This window comes from Biomphalaria glabrata, chromosome 18 (genome assembly GCF_947242115.1).
Source record: "Biomphalaria glabrata chromosome 18, xgBioGlab47.1, whole genome shotgun sequence".
Classification (NCBI taxonomy): domain Eukaryota; kingdom Metazoa; phylum Mollusca; class Gastropoda; family Planorbidae; genus Biomphalaria; species Biomphalaria glabrata.
The window spans coordinates 11,820,352-11,834,926 of NC_074728.1; the positions used below are offsets into that span (position 1 = coordinate 11,820,352).

At 33.3% G+C, this 14,575-nt stretch overlaps 1 long non-coding RNA gene across 1 annotated transcript; it reads left to right on the top strand.

Moving 5' to 3' along the window:
• The first annotated feature begins 3,272 nt into the window (after positions 1-3,272).
• LOC106079330 (uncharacterized) lies at positions 3,273-11,256 on the top strand. Its single transcript, XR_001219985.2, has 3 exons — positions 3,273-3,430; positions 10,603-10,671; positions 11,059-11,256. It is a non-coding gene; the product is annotated as an uncharacterized LOC106079330 (long non-coding RNA).
• The last annotated feature ends 3,319 nt before the right edge of the window (positions 11,257-14,575 follow it).

Genomic DNA, 14,575 nt, shown 5'->3' on the forward strand with positions numbered 1-14,575 from the left:
GTTTAAACTTCAAAGGTAGGCCTACTCTTTTGTATCTTTGGCCTTCGAGTACATCTTCTCCTAAAAAAAATTTAACCAAAGATAGGTAAAATAAATAGATCTTGAGCTGCGTCTATAAAGGCTGTAATTTGAGAATGAAAAAATTATTGCCATTGTACCAAACATTTTAGGCATGAAGCATTTTCTGAAGGAGAACGTTGACCACATAGATTAAATGAATGCTAAACACATCTATTAAATAGCTTTTCTGTTGGTTCTTAAGATGTCATGCACTCCTTTTGGCCCCATACACCGAAGCTTAAAGAAAAAGTAACGAGCGGCTTTCAGACCTTGCGATCTAATATGCGGCAGATCTGTATCTGTGGCCCATTAGAGCTGGGCGGACTCGGAGGCGCCCTAAAATCCCGAAATTCAAATTTCCCGTTTTCATCAGAATTCGAACCCGAGACTCTCGGTTCGGAATCTAAGCAATCTACCACTCAGTCACCGCGCCTCCATACACCAAAGCTGCATTTTATTATATTCCTAATCTCGACATATCATAACTTCCAGCTCACTCATTTCTAGACATTAAGTAGATATTAACCCTTAAAACGCGTTTGGTAGTTTAGCCTCTAAACATAAGACTTATGTTTGCACTCATTGTAAAACAGTTCAGCAATTTAAGGGTTAAGTAGATCTCACCAGTTTTTATCCTCCCTTAAAATCTTATAGCTTACACTGTGTACTATGTCAGGTGTGCTTTTAAACAAAATACAGTAATTCTGACTTTTGTAAATATATCTTTAACGTGGGTTTCTATAACGTTTATAAACTTTTCCAACAGTACAGATACACTTTCAGTTATGGGTTTTATCCACACAACATTTCCATCATCTTATGGAAATTCTAGATTTAATAAAGACTCGTCGTTAATATGGTCACGAAATGTAAAAAAATATTGCTCTTTTATAGAAACAGTCCGTGCAATGTATTCTTCCATTGTTTTTCTTTTTTACACCATTCATAGCAACGACTTGATTGTCCATTGTAATAGTAGCCGGATGTCCTTGTTTTCCAATTTTCCTGATGCCTATTCTTCATACGTCTTTTTATATTCCAATTTCGGACTTTACTTCCGTCACTAATTAAATTAAGGGACTGATTTCTATTTCATTTCTATGGAATTAGTTGAAAATAGTTGACAAAAACAACAACAACAACAACAAAAAACGCTTGCTATTAAGTGACTAAATCATTCCCAATAGGAGGCATCGAAACCCTTCTTTTAACAACTGGCATGCTTTTCCTTTTGCGCTGGATAATTTTCTGCGCAATTCATGTGAAATTGGCACACTACAAGAAGAAACTATACCCTAAAATATTTAAGTCTATATATATAACATTTCCTTCTTCTTGGCTAGAGTTTTATTACATTAACATCTGAAATTACATCATCATCTTCAGAAATCTCAATTGTCACTTATTTACTTTCCAATTCTACAAAATTTACATTAATTACATGTAAGATTTCAATAATATACTATACATAAAACACTGAACCATAATCTTCAAATACGATTTTTAATAAAATACTCAGAAAGACACAAAGATAAAGACACATTCCTCGTCCAATATGCTAGGACAAATTTGTACAAATGCTCCTTCTTCCCTAGTGCTACTAGAGCATGGAATGGTTTGCCTGAGCTAGCCAGGAAAACCAGTGACTTGGCAGAATTTAATTGGTTAAAATGCATGACTGAATGCATGACATGTAGAACGTAATCATCTTATTTTTTTAATTAACGTCTGTAAGATAAGATAAGATAAGATAAGAATGTCATCATTTGGTAAACGGTGACTATTGGTCGACATCCTGATATTACGATGCGAGCTACTATTTCAATAGATTCGATAAAAACATTTTTTTTAAAATTTAAAGTAGTGTTCATATACATGCAGCTCATGGGCGTTGTCAGTGGGGTTTTGGGGTTCAAACCCCCAAAATGAAATCCTCCCTTGCAGGGCGCATTGGAATTTAGTGACTGATTTTTTGCTTGGATTTTGTTTATTTTAGTTGATATTTTAATACTAAACCATCACTTGCCACAGCGCAACCAAAGGGGGGGGGGGGTTGAGTTTAAAACCTTTTATGAATAACATGTTCCAATAATTAGCCACTGTCACTTTCTTTTTTTTTTTGTATAATTGTCAGTTATTTTAAAAGTGCATTTTTTTTCACTTGGGTGTCACTCCCCTTACGAGTGTCACCCGGTGCGCAACGCACCCCCACACTCTCCTAGTGACGCCACTTCATATTATTATTATCTTTTTAATGCTATTAGAATTTAGCTGTTTTGTTAGATTTTTTGTTTTTGTTTTGTTTTTTTGGATAGTGTTACAAAGTAGCCTAATATTACTTGCTTTTTACCTCGCTTTCTCTCTCTCTCGTAAAAATACAAAAACGGATTGTAGATCTATCTCATTAATATTAGGATTAGTTTTGTTTTCTTTATACCGCGTCTAAAAGAAAGTGGAAATGACGCAAGGCACATTAAAAAATAAGTAGACTTGGCAAAAAGAAAAAAAATGCAATAAAAAACGAAATGTGTGTGATTTTTTTTAATGCTTTATATATAGACTGCGGACTTTTGGGGAAATACCGAAAATAAAGGTTTGGTAGAAAGTTGCGGTTTTTCGCGACTAGCAGTCGTCAGGCTGCGAATATTTCAAATCCAGTTTTTATAAGGCGTCCTGGAGTTAAAAGGAACCTGTGTACGAAGCTTCATACGGATCTGTACGGCAGTTTAAGAAATGAATGAGTCAGTGGTATTAACCAATACTTTTTACGTACTAGATTTATTTTAATATATATATATATATATATTATATAAAGCCCCCTTTTTTTATTGATAAAAATTCTCAACCCGACTATTTTGGCTTTTGTTGCTTCTAAATCTGGCAACCTCCGTTTACTTTCCAAACAAGCTGACCAAATCCGGTTTTGGACGGGTTTGTTTGTGAACTGCGGTGGTAATCGACATTAATTTTTTACGGCGTATTCGATTACTAAAAAGTTTGGAATCGTTGCTTTAAAAATGGCATGTTACTCATTAAAATATATAAATAAAAATATTTATGATAAAATATTCTTAACAGCAAATGAATACAAAAAGAAATAATATTCTACAAAAATTAAATAGAGCGAGTCAACAGTCTTTTTCTAAGATTACTTAGATCTAGTACGCGTGCTTCTAGATTCTAGATCTGGTCTCCGTGATCGATAGACAGGCATAAGCCCAGGCTGGCTAAGTATAAAAGCTGAAAAAACTAGATCTAGCAGCTGCGCCGGAGTCCTCTTGATATTTCGTTGTTTGATCCATTTCTTAGATACAAATCAAGTAATTTGTCTATTTCTGTCCAGTACTGCATAAAATGTCTGGAAAAGACGGTGAGTTGCATTATCATATGACATAATGATTATCTGACTAGTCTAGAGACTTAAAATACTTACAGTGAGTAGCCTACACTTACAAATGACATGACATCTATCAAACAAGTTAAGCTCAGTTGCCGACAATTTTTATGTTTCAATTTGTGTATCTCCGTAATAATTAGACCTAGAGTAACTTACATCTATCGAACACCTTCGTTTTAAGGTACTTATCGAACACCCCATTGTATTTTTTAAAATTCTCCTTTATTTCGATGATTATAAAGAAACTAGTCCATTCTTATTGTGCATCGTCCATTTCTTGATAGTTAAGTTATAATTAGTTTCATTTTCACATGAGGATCATTTTTTTACTTATATTCAAAGTGCATTGGTAATATTGGTATAAAAATTTCACATTTTTTGAAGTCTTGGGAAGAGTGGAGTGAGTCTCGGGTTAAGGGTATTTTTTAATGCTAATGATGCTTCAGCTCAAAAAAACTATATAATACGCTTCTAATTAGGCTGAGAAATATTTACAACTATTTATTTGAATGTGTCCTTTGTTACCTAAACATGAAAATTGAGGTTTAAAAAGGGGGTGTTCGATAATAGCAGTTTTTATATAAGCAATCTCAGCTTCGTAAGATATCGAACGCCATTTTAATGTTAAAAATAAACATCAAAGGGATATAACCCAAAGAAGACAAAATATTTAAATTATATATTTTTTAATTGTTATTTTTTAAAATAATGTAATGCAAAGTACAGATATAAATTAATCATATGTTACAATTTGTATCGGTTATTTGTGGTTTACCGTAAATGTGCTATATTTTTTTAAGTAAATAGATTTACATCGATATATGCACTAATTGTACCCATTTTAAAAGCTTGATTTTATGACACATATATTTTAGCTAGATGCTAATAGTATCAATGCCGGCAAGGAGGAACACAGTGGAATGTATTCAGTTGTTGTTTCTTTTTCAGATGCCCCATTCTATTAACTTCTGAATTTGCCCCATTCTATTAACTTCTGAATTATGTGTTATAAACCAATACCTAGCGCATGTGCTTGATGTGAAGAGATATTAATAAAACGAAAGGGCAAAGGGGGAGGTATAGAATGCAGATATGGTATTTTGAAATAAAAATGTCTTGGGCAGGTAAAAAAAAAAGGTCGGGGTGGGGGGTGGGGGAGAGAAACAGTCAAGACACTGTATCCAGAGATCATCAATAATTGATCGACCATTAGAATGTGACGTCAGCCTCAAATACATAGAGTCCGTTGTGCTTCTCGATCTAGACGTGTGGCGCCGGGTCTATAAAATTATTTATATATATAGATATATATATATATATATATATTAATGCGCTACAAAGACACTCCTTTGAAACATCACAAATACACAAAAATAATAACAATAACGCATTTAACCACTCTCTTATTCTGCCTACACCCCCTTACCCGCGCTTCCACTCTCCAACATTCACACTTTTTCAGTGCAAAGTAACAACGTAAATTTCAAGACTCAATCCAAACGCAGCCACCAGACTAACACACAACAAAAAAAAAAATGGTCAGTGATAGCGTAACACACAGGTGTAAACCAGGCCATCAACACAGCCCCAAAACATTGTTCAAGTTGTAGTAAGAACAATGTTGAGGGGAAAGGGGGAGGAGCCATCAGTCGAGTACCTACGGTCAAGCCGCTAATTAGGTCACAAACACTAGGCATGATAGATACGTAGTATATATAGTTATGTTGTTTGTGTGTGTGTGTGACAAATACTAAGCGTGCTCTAAAATACGTTGTTTGTTTTTTTTTGGTCAACCAGGTGGTTTAGGGAGGGCGGATTTATCTACATCTATAGGTAACACAGCTTGCAAGCTACCATAGCTTTTCAGCATCCCCCCCCCCCTTCCCCGCCCAGATCGAAAAATATCTAGCACTGACTTTTAGGCTGTTACATACACTGAGCGTGCTAGATCGGCGGCTAGTTACGTAGGGCCGCGTACCGTATGTTTTGTTTTTAGGTCAACCAAGTAAACTGTTGTGTCCTGCAATGACTTGGGGAGGGCGGGATTATCTATTGGCTACCAAAGCTTATTAGGCTCTCCCTCAAATAAATAATATCTGGATTTAATTTATTAATGGCCTTATGTCTCAAAATAGCTTAGACCTAAATAAGTACTACGGTAATGCGTTACTGGGCTTAGCACCGTCAGTTTCTAAGCAGAGCTGATCAGTGATAGATTCCTTCGATGTGGACCATGTGAAAATGACTAAAAATCTGTCTTTCTTGACATGGCGTAAAAAGAAAATGATATAAATAAAAAAAATATAGATTATAACACTTTTGAAACACCATACTTTTCACAAAATTTTAGGATTATAACACTTTTAAAACACCATACTTCTCGTGTGTTCGATAAGTTCTTCATATGTTCGATAAGATAAGATAAAGCTAAAAAAGTGTTCGATAATTTAAGCTTTTGAAATCATCAACCTGACCCATTTTAACATCAAATATAAGTTTAACTATGAGTAGTAATAGAATAAAACATGTCTACTTTTTAAGAAAAATGGATGAGGAGTTCACAGATACAATCAGTTTTTTTCTAGGTCTAATTTTTACGGAGATACACAAATTCAAACATAAAAAATGTCGGCGAATGAGCTTAACTTGTTCGATAAACGTAAGTTACTGTAGAAAAAAACTGATTGAATCCATGAACTCCCCATCCATTTTGCTTAAAATGTAGAGTAACTTACATCTATCGAACACCTTCATGTTAAGGTACTTGTCGAACACCCAACTGTATTTTTAAAAATTCTCTAGGAATGTGAAATAAAAAAATTATCTTGGAAAGTTCAATTTTTCGTTAGTACATCATTAAAATACTTTGACTTTGTCTTAAAGTTGAACAGTTAGAAAGTTATGATTTTTTTTTCTGGAGTTTTGACCTAGCATTGGTTGACATGGAGCATGTAACTAATGTAAGATGAGAGCGTCTCGCTCCCTCAGCCAGCGAGACACACCCCCGCTCCAAAAGTTAAAAAATTGGAATTGAATTTCGCAGGATAAATCTACTTATTAAATAGGAAATTTAATTGTAGTAGTAATGGTAGTAAATTTCTAGCTCACAAATGTGATTTCATTTATATTTATGAGCTCCACTTGTTTAGAATGTAAATATTGATGAAATAAACAAATTATCGGAAGAAATGTCGAGGGGTGTGGACTAAATGGCGGCTTTGTGATGGCAGAAAATAACAAAATATCTCAAAAGTGGGATCAAATTGTCTGAAACAATTATTTTTCAAATTGGCTTTAAAATTATAAATAAAATAGATTAAACCATTAAAACTCTTCTAAATTATTTAGACACATGCATAATTATTATATCTACTAGCATGATTTTATTCAGTTTAGTTTTCAAGAAAAAACAAAATCCCATAGGGAGCAGTGCCAACTTATGTTTCAACATTGTAATCGATCAAAGCAATGTATCGTGATAAAACTTGGCAGAAATATGGCCAGATATATAATCTATTATGGGGAAAAAAATCAACTTCTTGGGACTTACCTGAAATGAGTATCAGTAAAAATAAAAATACATATACCTTCAAGTTTAAAATAGTAAGAAAATACACATGAAAAAAAAATGTTCCTCAATAAAAAATGTATCCATATTCACCCATTTTGGCAAGGATTTCAATGGATTTAAAATCATAATCGATTTCAATCAAGGGCATTTGTACAGAAAGTAAGAAAAATGAATTTCAAGTTTTGACACCATTTTTTTACTTCCGGTTTTACGGATTTTCACATATCTAAATTCTCCTTTATTTCGAGGATTATGACGAAACTAGTCCTGTGCATCATCCATTTCTTTATAGTTTAGATATAGATCTATTTAGTTCCATTTTCACCCAAGGATAATTTTTGTACTTGTATTCAAAGTGCATTGGTATAATGTAACTTTTTTTTTTGACCTCTTGGGAAGAGTAAAGTGAGTCTCGGGTTAAGGGTATTTTTTAATGCCAATGATGCTTCAGCTCAACAAAACCTATATATTATGCTTCTAATTAGGCTGAGAAATATTTGCAACTATTTGTTTAAAGTATCCCTTGCTACCTAAACATGAAAATTGAGGTTTAAATAGGGGGTGTTCGAAAGTTGTTTTTTTTTATAAGCAATCTCAGCTTCGTAAAATATCGAACACCATTTTTATGTTAAAAATATACATCAAAGGGATATAACCCAAAGAAGACAAAATATTTAAATTTGTATTTTTTAAATTATTTTTTAAAATAATGAAATGCAAACTACAGATATAAATTACGCATGTGTTACAATTTGTATCAGCTATTTGTGGTTTACAGTTATGTGCTATATTTTTTTAAGTAAATAGATTTACATCAATATGCACTAATCATAATTTTAACTGTGAATAGACCTTGCTTTAAATAATTTAATTGTACGGAATTTAGCCCTTGTGATATAAAGGGAGAGTAATCCTTTGAAGGACTATGGGTTTGACATGGCCTAAATTGTGCTGATGTGCCAAAAACTCAAAACTCAGAATTAGGGTCAGGTATAGAATTAGGTTTTGATTTAGGGTTAGGTTTAGTATTAGGTATAGAATTAGGGCTAGGTTAAGGGTTAGTGCTAGGTTTAGTGGTTAGAGTTAGGGCTAGAATTGGGTTACAGTAAACATTAAAACTAAACCAAACCTTAAACCTAACCCTAATTCTAAACCTAATCCTTAATGTAACCCTAACCCTAAAGCTAGCACTAAATCTAAATTTTGATCATACTAAATTCCATCAAAATAATATATAGTTATATACAGTGATACTTGCTCTTAATCTATTGTTTTTTAATTTCTGGGATGGAGAGTTACCTCCTCTTAAGAACGTCATAAACAATATGGCGTATTTTTTCATTACAGCAATGATAAGAAACCGTAAAAAGTAAAAAAAAAAAATAATTTTTGACTTAATATTAATTTGCGGGTAGGTTTATGAGCCTATTGTATACGGTAAGACCACAGAAAGAATCGGATCATTCGTGCAAAATATCGCCGATTACCGAACACCCCCCTTTTGTATACCATATCGAGCATCTCACCTTATTTTTATTAATGCGTCTTTATTTTAATGGCTAGTTCAGAAATACTGTGGTATTATGGTGCGCTTTCTATTTTTTAACACATTTACTTTTGTATCTCTGTGCAAAATCGTTTTTCTACTAGTCTAGAGTCTATGTGATTAAAGTACACTGGTATGAAAGTGTGGTATTTTGACCAGATACACATGAATGGGGGTGCTTCTGGTATTGAGGCTACTGTATAGCCCCATGGTGCATTAGCCAAGCTAGATTCGACCTATTATATATTTGGATTCAGGATTTAAAAGAACATGCTTTCCATTAAATCTATTTGCAGTTATTTGGGGGTATTCGATAAGGTTTTCCATTTAAGAAAATGCTACAAACATCAAACAAATTTTTTATTTTGAGTGTTCATGTATTTTTATGCAGTCATTTCTTTAATGATCAAAGCAAAAATAAACATAATCAGTAAATTTTTAGTATCTAAAACACAACGAAACACAAAAGCAATTTATAAATGCATGTTTAACATTTTAACAAAAAAAAAAGAAAATTTTTTTGTAAAAATTAACAATTTATTTTTGCATATTACTTCCCTTTTCCCCCCATAAAAATTAATATTAAGTATGCTCTCCCCTGCCATTGCTAAATCTATTTTTAGCATTGACTTTGCCTAAATTTTGAACTATCACTGGTATGTGTATGGCAATTAGTCTTTTCTTTTGCACTTGATAGTTCACCTCTTGCTTGACCAGAAAATACCTGAAATGAAAGAATTAGATGATTAAATCACTTTTTAAATGCATATAGCTGCCTGGTCCTGCGGTTTGTGCGCTGGACTGTCATTCTGATTTATTGCCCCCCACCCCGTCGTCCTGTGGGAGGTTTGGACTACATCAACTCTGTAACATCAGAAACATGTAAAACAAACAAATATGGTTTACAAAGTGTTCGATGTCGTAGTCAGTCAGGGAAAAAAATTGTCTGATGAAGTTTACATTTTGTCATACCTACCCCAGCCCTCTTAGGCATCAGATTTTAATTTAACTTTGCATGTTGAAACTGCTACGGATCTAATTTTATAGACCAATGCATGACGATATAAGTGCTAAAAATCATAAACTGTTTATAAAAAAAAAATGTTTTTCCCGTTTATCAATTATTGGTAATTGATTTAGTTATTAGATAAGGGAGATAACTTCTACATTATTGAGATGTAGTTGTGAGTGTGGAGTTCTTTCCCTTAGAAAAGTTTTGTTTTTTACGATTCTTTATAGCTTGCTTGTTTACATGTACATGGGCAATCTATATTTGGTAGTTGCATGCTATTTGTCCATTACTAGTATACATTATTCTTGTTACCACTGAAGACCTTTACCCTAACCCTCTTTATTATTTAACAGCTATTGAAAAGTAAAAATACATTCAATGTATCAGTGTTAAAAAATGGTGGTTTACTATGATGTGAAATGCTTTAATGTAAAAAGGGTGGTGGGGAACTGACCCTCCACCTAAGCCATAGCATATTAAAATATTACATTGTGACTCATTATTGAGATGTTAAAAAAAAAGGAATATCCCCCCTTTTTTTCCCTCCCTTTATTTTGTTAACATTATTTTTCAGGTTTTCCCAACTTGTATTTACATAACATTTTATAAGCAGAATGCAATCCAACAACAAATCTGTTCCTTTCAGTGTCTTATATTTCAGTGTAAATTTGGTGTCCCAAGCATGAATCATAGTTTTATTATTCTATTTACTAACAAACTTAAGTCCTGTTTATAAATAAAATACACAATTTCAAGTTCATTAACATTTTTTTCTAGATTCCATTAAGCATTTATAATTGGACTACAATGAAACTATTTAATTATGGGTGTCAGGTTTAGTTAAAAAAAAAAAAAGATGTTTTGGCCCATATTAATACTTTTAAACAGCTGTTTACCATCTATAAAGTTTTTTTGTTTTGTTTTTGTGTGCCTATGGGAGAAGTGGGAAAAGTTTGTGTTTTAACTTGTGGAATAAACTCCATATTTAAATCTATATATTTTTTTTTTGTCTTAAGGCAACAAAAAAGGTGGGCAAACTAAGAAGGATGACAAGAAAACTGATAGCTCCAAAGCAGGAGAGAAAGGTAATTTTTTATTTTTTTTAAGCGCCTTGCCCAGGAATAATTTTGGAGCCTATTCTAAACATTTTAAAGTTCAGGGCTGCAAAGAGGTTGTGCTTTATTTTTAACAGTTATTTTCTGATGCATGCATATATACAATGAAACCTGCATACATTTGTTTAATCACATAACTAGAAAAGTTGTGATCTTAAAAAATAATTGTATTCTTCTAAATAAAGTTATCTTTGTCTTCATTACCAAGTTACATACATAAAGCTTGCACATCTCTACACTTATCATCAATAATTTATTTTTATTTATATATGTATGCTACTGTGGGTTTGACTTTAAGAGAATTATAGACAAAACATAGTTTATGATTGATATATTTTTTTAATTTTTTTTTTGCAGGAGGCAAAAAAGATTCCAAGAAATAACCAAACGCCCATTGGATACAATTCATTCAATCATTCATACTGTTCATAGTCAGTTGCCACCATGATCATTTTATTTCTGCAGATGTTGCTTTACACAAGTGTTGTTCAGGGTCTGCACAGTGAAATTCTTTTTTTATTCAAGATCAATTGACATTAAAATGTTTTAAATGTATTTTCAGTGTGGACTTTTTATATTTAATGCTCAATTCTTGTATGTTACTGTTGGTAGTACATCCTAGGTATACTAAAATAAAATCATTACTTGAGTTATTATAAAACACACAAATAACACACTGCTTACTACAGAAATGAATGCACAGCTACAAAATAACCTTCGTTAGATGAAGTCATAGGATTTTTGTGAAGATGCTAATTTGCTTTACCAATGTCAGACTCAACTTAACATAAAGAACAAAATATCTAGGTGTTTTTTTTTTGTCTCAATTTTGGATCTCTAGGACCCATATCAGATAATGTAAATGATAAACCTTTTCTCAAGCTCTAGTAACCGATAATGTACAATATTTATTAAATATAAACATACTAGACTTAAAATGCGACATGGTATTTAATTAAAATAAATGTCTCTTGGTGATTCACATAACAAGGAAAGTTGCCCCTAAGTGTGCGAACACTGTAACAAGGTGTTTTGTCATGTTTGCTAGTAATAATCATTATAATGTCTAGTCCGAGTAATTAAGCATCGTAAATAATATAGCACACTCGTCTCAAAAATTAATTTGCTTTATAGATACATAATTTAGATCTATGAAGATATAGGTTATCAATATATTTAAATGTAAGAATTTATATTGGTTAAAAAAATGGAAATTCAGTTTGACTACAATTTAAAATATTATTTATAAAATCAACAGGCTTGAGAAAATTCATAAAGTGCTCTTTTTTTTTCCTTACTGTAATTAGAGGATGGAATGGTTTGCCTGAATCAGGCAGGAAAACTTGTAATTACAAATGCTTAACACATGCCTGTGCTTAGCGCATTTTGTGCCCACCAACCTCTGTAATTCTTTGAAAGGGAGCGTTTTCTGCAGGCGTCGCTCTCTCTTCCAGTTAACCATTCTGTTCCTGAAATGCTGCTGTCATGGCCTTTTCTTTGTATATATATATAGAGAGAGATAGATATCCTTAATTCAAGAAAAAGCTTTGCTTGTGTTGAACAGACGCATTCATCCAATATACTAGGGCTTTAAGGCGCTTGATAAGTATTGATTGATTCGCCTCTCGTGTCCTGTACATGTTTCGTCCTCCAGCGAGGAAAATAGCGGAATGCCCCAAAAGAATGGGCGATGGTGGAGTGGTAGACTACTCGCGATATCGACACGTAATGACAACATTCCTGAACAGCAGATAACAGGATGGCAGATGGTGACCAGTAGGGTAACTAGCTTTGGATAATTTTGCATATTTATTGAGCACTTAATATCTCTTATTAATATATATTTTTTTTTTCAATTTCTACTATTAGCTGACACTTTCTACATAGATGGAATTTTGGTATTAGAAGACTGAAGTTTAAATAGTTAAATAATTTATTTCAAGCTAAAATTCCGCACCTATGGCTAATTTGATAAGACGTCGTGCATTCTTTTTCAAAGACAAATACGAACGTTTTGTTTATTACATTTTAGACATAGTAGGAATAGATTTAGCCTAAAACAAACTGTATCGTTTGTTTAATAAACCTAACTTAAAACTAAGGCTTGTTTGGTTTGTAACAGAAATGGACCTCATTCACCAATCGTAAACAAACATTTAGCCACGTGATTCTCTATCTCTTCTATACAGATTACGCAATCCATAATGGCTGTCACGTGATACGTTTTATTTCATAGCTTTATCAATATTATCACGTGGCTAAATGTTGTTTGTTTACGATTGTTGAATGAGGTCCATCGGTGGAAAAGAGCAACATTCGAAACACAAATGCCAGGAAAAAAATTCATATCTAATGTAGCCATCGTGTTGGCCTATCTAGATCAAAGTGATCCATACCACCCTTAACACTCACACTGAACATTATTCCAAAGGCCTACTATGACATCAACGATAGCACCCTGGATGATCTGGATCTATGAAAGCTACACGCCAGTGGCGTAGCTAGTCTGGGATGGGGAGAATCTGAAAATCCCCCCGGGTTTCCACTTGAAGAGGGCCCCCCAAATGAGTGTTCGAATTTTTTTTTAGTATTAAATATTACGCAAAATGCATGGGCCCCAAAGAGGTCAAGCCCCCGATGGCAAATTCCTATCTATGCCACTGCTACACGCATTGAGAACCGGTGCTCGTCATGATGCTATTATTTGTAAGAATTTTGTCTAAATTGAATTGAATGTAGTCATTTTCAAACTTCATTTACAAAATTTCACAAGCGTAGCCAAAAGGAGTTTTTTGATTGCCCTCCCCGTCCAATAAAAAACTAAAACGAAACTTTCATTACTAATTTCTACCAGTGGCTGGGCTCCATTAATAAAGTGCAGTGAAAAGCAGATTTGATTTTTGACCTACCAATTTTTTTTTTAAATAGAAGAGAAGCAGGATAATGCAATGTAGATACCTCAGAATTTGCATTTTGTAAAAAAAAAAAAAAAAAAACTTTTAAATACTGGAAATAATGCCTGGAGATTTGTATACATGGCAAGAAAAAAAAATCCACACTCCTCAGAACCTCCCCCGAAAAAAAATCCATCAGGCGACTAAAAAGAGAGATAGAGAAAAAAAGAGAAAGAGTTAATTTCATACTTTGTGTATATGCGACAGTTCACTGTTTCAAACAAAAGAAACTATCTACACTAGAACTAGATCTATTCCCTGCATTCGTTATCAAGATATTCGAATGGCGACAGTGACTGGGCGATAGGTACAAATTAAAAAGGGGTTGGGGTAGGGTAGGGTGGGAATAGGGGCAGCAATCCAACTATTAATGTTGATCCCATCAACTAGAGATGACAGTAGGGACATTAGCTTTGACCCCCCGCTGACCTCCCGTGTTAAGCTGGCCGCGTACGGGATATAAGCATGAGTTCAATTCTCACACGGCTCTAGTGTTACAAGTGTAGCTTGTTTTTTTTGTTTTGCAAAATTCACTTTTCACGTCTAGTTTTTTTTTTAAACTGTTGTTAAGTGAAAATGTGTTTCTAAAGCCAACGAAATATTTGACAAGAGTATTGGAGATTTTCAAACATGGCGGGAAAACTATAAATAGCAAGCTTTTTGGTGCATCCAGTCATGATCCGGTGTACAAAGTAAAGGAATGCTGTGTTTTTTTAAAAGCTATACGCTAGTTTTGTGCACTTTTCAAATGTTCCTAGCGCTTCAGTTTATAACACAAAATAAACTCATAATGGAGGAATCATTAGACTTTTACTCTAATACAGTGGCACAACTCAGCGCTTATTTTAAAAAACAACAACACAAAAGGGCAACTAACTAGCGGTAATAAAGAAGAGCTGATACGAAGATCAACTACTACG